General features: G+C 27.4%; 1 protein-coding gene across 2 annotated transcripts in view; it reads left to right on the forward strand.

The window, feature by feature from the left end:
• Window positions 1–12,582, forward strand: part of LOC136091357 (uncharacterized) — a 126,108-nt gene that overhangs the window by 95,931 nt on the left and 17,595 nt on the right. The gene's annotated exons all lie outside the window — the stretch shown is intronic.

Raw genomic sequence — 12,582 nt, forward strand, 5'->3', positions numbered from 1 at the left:
AAAGCATTAAGTAAATAAATCTAATAACATTTTAAGAGTACTTTTAAAAGGGTAAGGGTTTTCAAACTTTTAAAATGATTTAATAAGTTATGATTTAATGAGTAATGAGACTCATAAAAAAGCAGTTTTTAAAAACGTTACAAATAATATCAGACTTTGTTGCAGGATGTACTAATACTTGATTGTACTTTTAATGCAAATATTTATTAAGTATGACTTGCATTAAGTTTCACTTGCATTGATAAACTTAGTTACTATTTTTGAAGTGTATTTTTATAAGTTTTATCACTAGGTAATAGTTTTTTTATGTGTTTTTTTTTGTTTTTCTTTTGTGAAATTTGTTTTTCTCTTACATAAAAGTAATGAACATACTAAAAAAAAAATAGATTATGTGAACTGTTTTAAAAGTTAAAAAACAGTTCAGTTGTGTTGTATAACAACACAATTGTCTTTCGTTAACCGTCAGGTATTATGCATAATACCAGTGTTTATGCAACCCTAATTAGGTTAAAGTCAATGATTGGTATTAGTTGAACATCAATTCCTTTAGTTAAAATATTTTTTATTAAAAGGAATTATCTAATTATGATTTCATTTTAATGAAACAACCTTTTTTTTTACAAGTTTTACTACAAGTTACAAATTATTACATATTTTCTTACAAGTTTTTAAAGCTAAACCAAACTTAACCAAATGCAATTAATTTTTTCGTTTAATCTTTAAAAGACTGTTAAACACGGCTTTAAATCTCCAAGGAATTGTATTTTATACATTGTATAACAAACGTATTTAACACGGCAACGGTTTACATATTGCATTCTCAAGTTTTTTGAATTATTCTTTTTAAAAAAAAAAATTATATTATTTCGAAAATTGCAGCTCTCAAAAAATGGGATATAATGACTGCCTTAACTAAACATGAAAATGTTAGTTACTCAGCAAATGTTCTGTAGAGTAGTTTTAGTGGACCTGTAAAGACACTTTGAGCGGCCCGATATAGTTTTGCTCGATGGTTATTTAGTTGACCGTTAGTAACTGCCGCCAAAAATGGCTATTACATCATATGTGAAAAGTTATCGGCTGGAAACTTATAGTAGATTAATAATAGTCCACGAAGTAACCAATAAGCAAAACTTCAAACCGCTCAAAATGCCTTATATAGGTCTACAAAAACTCAACTACATTATTGTTTTCTGGGTAGCTAAGGAAACACAACAAACTTTTATAATAGATGTGTTTATTAAGTTCTTTAACTAATCCTATCAAGTACTTAGTAAGTCGTATTTGTCATACTTGCTGAGTTCCTGACGATTACTCGCATGGAACTTAGTACTATAAGCAGGTTTTAATCGGAACAAAGTAGGAATACACACGCTTTTCGTTGGCCACTGCCGCATTAGCAAGTTTTGTTAAAGACTAGTAGGAATAATAAACTTTTTACTCGGCCCTTGGTTGGATAAGCAGGTTTTTGTTAGAAATTAGTAGGAATTATTTGTATTAAATTCAGAAAATGGGTTTAAGTTATTAGTAGAAATTCATATTTTTCTTTAGTGTTTAAGTTATTTATGTTTTAAAGATTAGGAATTAAATTAATAGGATTTTTTTTGCAAGAAATATGTGTTTGAGTAAAAAATTATAAATAATTTTATTTATGTTTTTACTTAAACACAGATAATAATAATAAAAAAAACAACACCTTTTCCTAATTAAACTACTATAGTAGTACATTATTTTGTTATAGTGTAACTTAAATTGTTACCTAAGCAATAAAGACGCTTGTTTATAAAATAATTATAAATATAGTAAATAAAGAAGTGTACCTTTGTATAACTAAAACATTTATAAAATACAGTTAATAACGCTGGTTAATTACTTTTGACTAATTCGACAATAACTGTAACTATTATGAAACTTATAAAAACATAATGTAACTCGAGAACTTAATAATCTATAATATTTTACAACAAGAAAGCTTATTCAATTTACCATAGTTTTAGGATAGTGAAATGCCTTTCATTATCATCCATAATAGTTCTGGATTTCATGAAAAATCTAAAAGTGTATGAAAATATGAAACAGTATCTATTAAATATGAATAATTATAAAACTCATGCTTTCTATATATATATATATATATATATATATATATATATATATATATATATATAATATATATATATATATATATATATATATATATATATATATATATATATATATATATATATATGTATTATAAATTTAACATGATCAATGAGTAATTATGCTAAATTTCATAATATATAAATGAAACAGATAAATCAAATCAATTACTAGGTGCTTATTGAATGTAACTTTGGCGATTAAAATTAAAATGAAACACATGCGTACATACACGTGTATGTTTGTGTTTGTGGACACACCCGCATACATACTCCATACATACATTCATACATACATACATACATACATACATACAAACATGCATACATAAATACATACATACATACATACATACATACATACATACATACATACATACATACATACATACATACATACATACATACAAACATACATACATACATACATACATACATACATACATACATACATACATACATACATACATACATACATACATACATACATACATACATACATACATACATACATACATACATACATACATACATACATACATGCATACATACATAAATACATGCAACACATAGAGCAATCAACAATGAAAACAAAAACATATTTATCAGTAAAGTATATTTTTATATATTCTATAAAAGAGTTAACCTTTTAGTCTTATTTTTTATTATTTAGTCTTTATTAAGCTCGAAAAGTTCGCTCTTTCAAATCCTGAAAAAAAAAATACTAAAATTTTGTTATAACCATTAAAGTTAATATTAAAAGCCGTATAAACAATAAACAAACATTCATAATTTACTTTGTTAACCATGCAATTATTACCTAGTGAAAAAATTTTCCCACTAAAAATAAAAAACATTAAATAGTAAAAATATTGTATCTAAAAATGCTATTTTAGATTTAGGTGACTTGTCTTACGTGTAATAAAAAAAAGGTGGCGTTTAATTAAATCAATGTTTTATATTTGCTTTGACAACTTACCAAGTACCAACTGAATATTTCGTTTAATCCTGATGGGCACTCAGTAAGTTCTTACTAGGATTACTCGGTAGTGAATAAATACCATCAGATAATTTGGAATTTAAAAAGCTTATCCGAATTAAACGTAAACGTAACAGAATTGTTCGGAAAAGCTCGCACTTAGCAGGATTAATAGGAAGTTAGTCAGTTTTCTAGTAATATTAGCTGATTATTTCTCAGGTGTCCTGCATAATGCAAAAACTAATGATGTTCGCATACATTATGAAAAAGAAATCAACCTATAAACTAAAAAATGCGCAAGACTTATTTTACACTAGAGTTAGTCATAACGGAGTTCCATTGAACCGTTTTATTCGATTCATAAAAAAAGAATAAAAGTAAAACGTAAGTTTCATACAGCATTGGACTACTACAAATATATATATAATTTTCTGTTTACCAATATTTTAATTTTTGATTATGGTATGCTAGTAACACAAGTCAGATAAACAAAGTTGTATTGAAAATAACGTAATATGATCACCTTGGAAGTATTTCATCAATAATATCTTTGAAGACTGCTCTTTGTTCTTTTGAGTTCCAGCCCTCAATTGCCTATTTTAAAACTTGAAAATCCTTTTCGGAGATTATATCTTTTAAGACAAAAGTTGAATTTTTTTTGCTTTGCATTTTTTTGTTTAGATTTTGTTCATGACTTTTGGTACTAACCAAGAAAGGGTTTGGAGCTATTTGGTTTTCCAACTCGGACTGAACATAATATAACGCTATTTTATTTTTCATTAAGCAAAAAAATAAGTTTAGTCTGTTTGCCGTATGATTGTTAACATCCTGGCATCCAAAACATCCTGGATAAAAATAAAAAATAAATGTAGTTTTTATTATGTTTTAGAATGTTATGGAGTAACTTTACCAGGTTCCTTCCAACTATATAAAATTTTTTTTTATTACTTCTTTATAATAAAAAGCTCACGATCATTAGTTAGTGATGGAAGTCAAATAAAATTGTCAGTATTACCTCAAAGAATTAATATTAATGAATCATATATATTTCGTCCTAAGAAAATATCCAAAGAGTTTAATGACGACTTTAAAAATGTTAGGATTAGTCTCGTAAATAAAATTTTATCAACTTCTACGTCAAAAATCTCCGAAAAAATTAGTGCAGTTTATAATAGAAATTTTGATTGTTTCACAAAAAAATAAGTTTTATAATCCAAAACAATTTGGACTTCAAGAAAAACATTAAGTGAAAATGGCATTATTGAATTAGTTGACCAAAAACTAATGGTATTGAAAAAGTTTACTCTGGGAGCATTCATAGATTTATCCAAGCAATTTGACACTGTTAATTACTATATTCTATTCGAAAAACTAAAATCGTACGAGGTATGCAACAAATTATATCATTGGAAAAAAAGTTATCTATCTAATAGAAAACAATATACTTAAAATAAGAAATCCTCAATACTTAATATTCTTATTTTTAGTTTATGTTAATGATTTAATAATCCATCAGTAAAACTAAATGCTAAAACATTAAAATTTTTAGAAGTTATTGCGCATGAAAATTTATCATAGTTCTGACATATAAAATATTTACAATTAAAAACTTATAAAACCATTACTATTTTGTATCAATTTATCCCATACATAAATTCACATGATCTAAAGCTTAAGCACTTTTGCCTAGTTTATCGCTACATTACTTATGCAAATATTACATGGGCAATATATATATATATATATATATATATATATATATATATATATATATATATATATATATATATATATTTTTTTTTTTTTTTTTTTTTTTTTTTTGAGTGCCGCAAATAAACTTTATTTTACTAAAACTTAACACTCTCATCACACTAATCTCAACTGAGAAAGAATAAAAAATCTAGTGCTCATAGCTTTCCTTTAACTGAGTAAAAAGAAATACATTTGCAGTAAATTATAAAGCACGGTTTTCGCGGTTTTCAGTAGCAATTAACATTTTCTTCGTAAAATTTTCGATGATATTTATTTAGCTTTATTGTACAGCAAATTTATAACATCTCTATTTTGTATTATATAAATTTTTTAGACGGAGTGTAGTATATGGCTGGCATTCTTAATTTTTTTTTATGTTTTATTGTTTTCTTTTTTCATTTTTTCTTATAGCGTCACTAGCTGCTGACATTGACCTCTCCCTATACTATCACTTTTTTCTTTTACTGACATATTTCTTTCCATGTAAAAAAAAAAGGAAAAAAAAAAGATAAATTCAACCATATTAGATCAAACAATACTTAAATCATCGTACAATATACTTAAATATTGTAAAAAAAGCATAACTCCATTTAATTCCTCATACAGAGTATCCAAAGTTTTCTTATGTAGATTTTAAAATTAAAAAATCGAAAAAATAACTCTTATCATAAGGATCATTGTTTGGCTATTCCAACGTAATTGTTTGCCTGGGAGTGTCCGAGGTCGTCACTTTTTAGCCGATCTAATTTCTACAAGGCCTTCTTTTACAAGCCCCGACTACTCGTTTTCCGTAACATTAGCGAACGCCAACTTTTTTCATGGCTAAAGTTTTTTTTTGTGTTTGCTTTTGTAAACAAACTTCAAAAAAAAAAAAATACTTGTTTATAAAAAAAATTTTGAATAAAGTTTTAGAGCAAACATATTTAAATTAACTTACGTTAAAAACTATATTACCTACAATGAAGACTTAAATAGTTTATTGGTTGTAGTTTATATATGTATATATATATTACTATAACTAAATCTCACTTTTATAACTCAAATAAGTATTTTAGCTTTTTAACATATGTAATGAAAAGACTTTTTCTTTGATAGTGTTACGCATTCTAGTTCATTTACTTCAATATTAGGATAAACATCCTTGACACTATTGTAACTTTTTCTATATCACCTAAAAAGCTAACGTCCTGCAACTTATGTATATTATTTAATCGCTAGAAAATAGGACTGGCACCTTCATACTTTATTCCACCTGCAGAACAAACAAAATTTATTTAACAAATGTGGGAGAAATTTTCAAGAAAGTTTTTGATTTAAGAAGCACTCAATGCATACCCGACTCATCACCTCAACATCTAAAACTTTCCCACTGCCCAATGAAAGTGCTGTAACCACACCGTTTAATGAAGAAAATCCCCAACGCTACTAAGTACCATTACATGATACACCAATATCCTAAATATCATTATCGTCTTGACACTTCTTGAATCAGATACAGCATCAGCCATTGTTTATTGCGCATCTTCCTCTGTTATATTAGTAATTTGTTCAACAAGTTTGTCATAATATTTTTGCGTAAATGGCTTCGGCATGTTCATGACGGTTGTAAACCTTTAATTTTTGGAATGTCCGAATCCAAGAATCTTTATAGTGTAAATTGTTCGAATGTTTATATGATAGTTTTCTTTCTTAATGGTTAAGTTAAAAGTAAAAAATTCATTTATTTATTTACACTTTGATAAAGCAATAGAAAGTTTAAAAGCAAGTCTTAGCCGTTCGCTTTGGTTTTCAATTTATGCTAAAGAGATAAGTTGGACAGCTCTAAACGTTGATAACATCAGACAAAATCAATAATTCTATATCCTGCCATAGCTTTGTTTTTAATAATGGTGTATTTTTGTTGTATCAAACTGATGACAATTTCATCCTTAGTAAAAGATGAACTTCACATATCGAAGATTTCAGTTTGACTATTATTAGATGATATCTACACTTGAAGAGGGAAAATTTATAATACTTACACTCACACTGCTACATATCACTGTCTGCTCGATTAACTATGTTTGGAAACTTGAAAATATAAAAATTCTGGCAAGGAAGTGCAACATAAATTGAGCTATAAATCAACAATAATGAACTTAGTCTTCATTTACCAAAAGCAATAAATTATGAAGTGAAGCCAGAAGTCATGAATGCTATTAACTTGTAAACTAATATGTTGCTTTGCCTTAAAAGTGACGAGGAAGGGGATGAGCGGAATGGTATACTAAATAATTTTAAATAGGCGTTTCAAATTTTCAGCAAAGTAAGAATGACAGTTTTCTAAGAAATCTATTTGTCATTCATTGCATAAAGTAACAGGCTTTCATCAAATATCATTTAATCTACTATCTAGAACTTTTGCTTTACTGTTGACAGTAAGCCACTACTTGAAAACTATTTCAATAAAAAGTGCTGCATCTTCAGCTTAAAGATATTTCACACTTAACGCAGTTACTGTTTTATCACGGTGGCACAGCCTTTTGTAATAATGGTCACAACTTAACAATTCAAATATCAGCAGCGTAAAGTTAATTTTTGTATTTCCATTCTGCAAGTAGCACTGTATCGTTATCATTTTAAATGTAATTCAGATTTTTCCATGACATTTTTAAAAAAAGGTTGAAGTTTAACATAATTAATTTAGAGCTATCAAAAAATTCGAATTTAAGTAAATTCAAGTAACCAGGGATTTGCCTCGAAAATTGCGAAAAGTGCAAGTTTTTTCATATTTTAATATTTTCAGGATCAACTTTAACTCTTTTTAACTTAAATTAACAAGTTTATCTTACAAGCTTTACAGCAAACTTGTCTACAGAAATTAATAAAAGATAAGTATAACACATCTAGTAGTCAAAACTGTTTCAGAAAAATTTGATTTATAGAGTACTTAAAAAAAAAGGGAAGGTAGGGGAGGGGAAAGAGGGCTTTGCATGTATTATTTTCAATTGACAAATTTTTTAGAAGGTAACTTTTGGAATGGCTACACAGACATTTTTTTTTATTATTAATTTTTTAAACACTAAGTATACAAGTTATTGATTTTTATATATTGTGAAGCTATCAAAATTAGAACTTGGCGGAAAGCGAGAACTTAAGGTGGTAGTATACCATTAAAATAAAATCTTGCATTTCAACTTTTTTTTTTCAATTTTTTATAGTACATAACATGTATTATATGATTAAAACAAAGGCAAAAACTTAAAAAATTCGAAAAATTAATTATGTGCATAATTATTGATGGACAAAAGCCCAAAAATGAATAAATGACGACAGGGTTTTTTTTCAGCAACCGTTAATAAATTTGTACTAAATTTTTGGCTTGTGATCCTTTACATATGCAATTACAACACTAAAAGTTTTTTTGACCAAAAAAGTTAAAAAATATGCAGTTTAAACATATTTTTTAGCTTTGGTGTTATTTGAGAACACAAAACCACTCACAAAAGTAAAACACAATTAGCTGTAAATTTAATTCTACTAAAGGTCGCAAATACATGTGATACAAACAAGTAAGCTAAATTTCAGATCAAATCTGTTTGAAAAATAGTTCCCTCGCCAGGTTATTAAGCATGATTTATCAATATTAATATTATCTTTGTCTACGTAAATATTCGAGATCTGGAAAAGAGTTACAAATAGTTGAACTGCCGACAATGAATGAGTTTTAATTTTTTTTATTTGATTGGTTAAAAAAAAAATGTTTTTTTATAATTTTTTATAGGTAAACAAATTATTGCCACATTTTTTTAGCCAAGCGAGAAAAATGAAAGACTTAGCCATTATCAACTTTGGCCTACTGATTTGAAGGAGTCAAAAAGTTTCAAAAAGTTTTTAAAAGGAAAGTTGCAAACGAAAGAGTAGAAGAAAACTAATAAGAGAAAAAAACACAAGACTCTAAACTAAACCAATGCTTAAGTTAAACAAGATTGCAAATACGAAACATTTGAAGAGTTTAATTTTGATAAAAATGAGGTTTCTAATCAAAACTCAAAACGTTTAAAAAAATCAAGAAACTATTTCAGAGATTTAAGAGCAAGTGCAGTAATAATTACTGCAGCATGGGTAGATGTAGGACTTGTATCCAAAAATGACAATAGATTAATATTTGATCACAGTAAAATTGGATAGCTAAGGATAAAGTTATTATAATGTTACCCATCAGTTTGTTAATTACTACGATAAAGAGATTATAGACTGAATATTTTTTGATGGACAAAAAGATCTGACTTATATATTTTTAACTGTAAATAAGTTAGACAAACAGCCCCTGCTAAAGTTAAAGAAGAACTTTACACTGATTGTTCTGTTGATGGGAAGTATTTATTTCATTTCACACCGGCTAAAGAAGCAAAAAAGAAACACGCTGATATTATAGTAGATATAATCTTTGAAAATACTGAAATGAGAATCATTGGCACACACGGTAGAGACTCTACCAATCCAAACATTAGTTGGGAAGGGATAATAATGCATTTAAAGGAGCAAAAGTTAAATTAGATTGTCTGTGCTGTACACACTAATGATTAACCATTAAAACATCTGATTAAACTATTAAATGGAGAATTTAAAAGCAATAAAAAATGGAATGGATTTATTGGAAGCAAGCAATCTTGAAATAAAGACTTTTTGTAGGGTTAAAAGGTTGAAGTTGATGATAGCATTTTAAATTGAGTAATAATGTAGTGAAAGACCTTTCTACTGAAAAAAAAGTTAAAAGTTAATTATAGAAGGATAAAAGGACCAAAACAAGTTATTTACCAGCTTTAACACCAGTCACTAGATATTTAACGTATAGTCAATCAGCTATAAAACGATCTGCTTGGTAATGCCTTCTAAGTCTACTCTTTAAACTATGCTTTGTTCTGAAAACAAAGAAGAGTGAAGTTTAAATTTAATTCTTAAAATAAGAGGAGCTGATGAAAATGTTAAACAAGAATATCTATATGTTACACCAAGAAGGACACCAGATATCATTATTAAAGCAATTTGCTCTCAAAGATCTAATTGATTGAAATGAAATGTTTGAATCACCATTAACATGTCGTATGAAAACTAGAGATATCAAAGAATACTTTGTTAAACCAATGGTTTTGTCAAATTAGTGTTGCCACACTCAACCTTTCGAAAGATGTGTAAAGAAAGTCACCCAGGCATGTGAAAATGTTTTCATAGAACATAGGAGAGATAATTGGATTAAAGACAAGAGTTATCACAAAAATTTATGTTGCGTAGCTATCCAAACAAAACTTTATTGCCATGATAATGTTTAAGAAATAAAAATATTGTTTTAGAAATAGAAAAAATCTTATAACAATTTTAGAAATAAAATTAAAAATATATAAATTTTTTTTTCCAATTATCCCTTCTCCTCACCCTCCCCTTCCTCTCTTCTCTCCCCCACGCGTCCCCCCCGGCATCTGGTAACTAAAACTTTGTTTTTTTGATTTTCTACTATTCTTGAACTCCTAATCTTAAACCGTACCCCGTTTTTAGTTATGCTAGGCAAAATTAAATTTTCAAATAGTATGACACACCCAAATACACAATATCTATTACCAATAAATAAAGTTATTAATTTCTTAAAAAATACTTTTTTTTTATGACTTATTGTAACTAAATGATGTTTTTGCACTACTTTAAGCTTTTAAAACAATAGTTTAAAAAAATATTAGAATCATTAGCTTCCTCTTTCCAGTTGATAAGTCAAAAATAACTCACTACTAGATTACTCTAGCTTTCATTATTAATAACGCAATAAAATGCATTCTCCATATAAAAATCATATTTGATAATTCTTTTAATTAAAAAAAATAAGGCTGCTTATTTTTAAAAAGTTAGCTGTATCTAGTAAAATAAACACCTGTTAACCTTCTAAAGTTGAGCATAACCGGAATTAGTCGTTACGTCCAATGTATAAGCCACGCTTCCTTCATCTTGCTTTCCTGATTCATATAATTTGCAATCTTTTAAATCATCTGTCAATCGTTATCTTGCTCTACAACCTTCATCTTTTCTCTTACAGTAACTTCCAACTTTAATTAGTGGCTGCTTGCAGCCTTGTTGGAAGCGAAGATGTTTAAAAAAAAAAAAAAAAAAAAAAAAAAATGTGAATAAAAAAATCAATTGGTTTTACTCAGTAATTGGTCAGCTTTACGTGAAAAAAACTTCAGGAATTTGCTGAAATTTTTATTCACGCTGATTAAGACTGAGCAAATACTCAGCGTTTTTGGAGTAAGTTGCTTAACTTTACGTGAATAAAAATATGAGTGATTGTGCTCAAAATTTTGTTCACTTAAAGCTGAACAATTACTCCAAAAACGCTGAGTAAAAGTAATTTTTTTTTTTTATTTACCCGGCCTTATATCTCTATTAAAAAAAAGTATAATGGTGTTTGCCGTTTAGTTTATTTCCTACCAGTTATTGAACATAACGGTAATTAATGGTTATAAAAAACGAAATCTGGCGTTATATAAACGTTATGTATGAAAACATGATATAACGGGTATAACCCGTTATGTCATGTCATGCTGTGGAAAACTTTTGAAATAAACATAAAAAAAATTATACATACATATATATATTATATATATATATATATATATATATATATATATATATATATATATATATATATATATATATATATATATATATATATATATATATATATATATATATATATATATATTGTTTAAATGACATCGTTAAAAATATATTTTATACTTAATTGATAGAAACACATCATGTTCAGTTATATATCATTTTTATTATTTAATAGTGATATTTTGGCTAAAAGTATGTAAACCATCAAACCATCAAACAAAACCATCAAACAAAAAAAATCATTATACAAAATTTATAAAACCTAAAAACAAAAATGGTGTCGTTGCATCGAGCATATTTTGACTTGCTAAGTTTAACAAAAAGTTGTCTCCAATGGCGTGTCATCACTAAGTTACCATTGTCGCGATTTAAGACATTCTCTTGCAATTTTCACACTATATGTTTGTTTTTTTAATGATTTTTAATGTGATAGCTTATAATATTTGGCGATATTTGAAAATTGTTTGTATGAATACTGATTTTTGGAAATGCAAACGTTTAGAAAATTTAGTTTAGTTTGAGAATTTTGGTATTTGATAGTATACTAAATGACTGTATCACGTATAGTTTGAAATATTTAAAAAAGAATTTGCGTCGTCGATATAAGAAAATTGAGCGTGGTCATTATCAACGTACTTTTTATAAGTTATTGGTGGAGTATTAAAAGCACTAAATTTGATAAATTGTAAATAGGCTTCAAACATAATAATCATAATGGACAAACCAATCTGAAAAAATTTTTTCCAGATATGTATTTTGTTTTACTCATAAAAAATAGTATTTACTTACACAAAGCTCAATAAGCTTGTGAATACCAACTAATGAAAATTTAGTTTGCACCTTAGCCCATCCAGCATTGTGACCTGTACGGGTACTGTGTGGGACCCATACAGGTTATCAACTGGGCCCATGTGGGAGCCCTCCAGGATCCCGCGAGTTTTTCCCCGCGTTTTCCATCCGGAGCCCATATTGGTTTGCCCGCCAGGTTACCAGTATGGGTCCCAAACATATCCAACAATAATAACCCGTAAGGGCCCCATATAAAAATTCCTCTGGGATCCCGGC

The sequence above is a fragment of the Hydra vulgaris genome, chromosome 15 (assembly GCF_038396675.1).
Source record: "Hydra vulgaris chromosome 15, alternate assembly HydraT2T_AEP".
NCBI classification, from domain to species: domain Eukaryota; kingdom Metazoa; phylum Cnidaria; class Hydrozoa; order Anthoathecata; family Hydridae; genus Hydra; species Hydra vulgaris.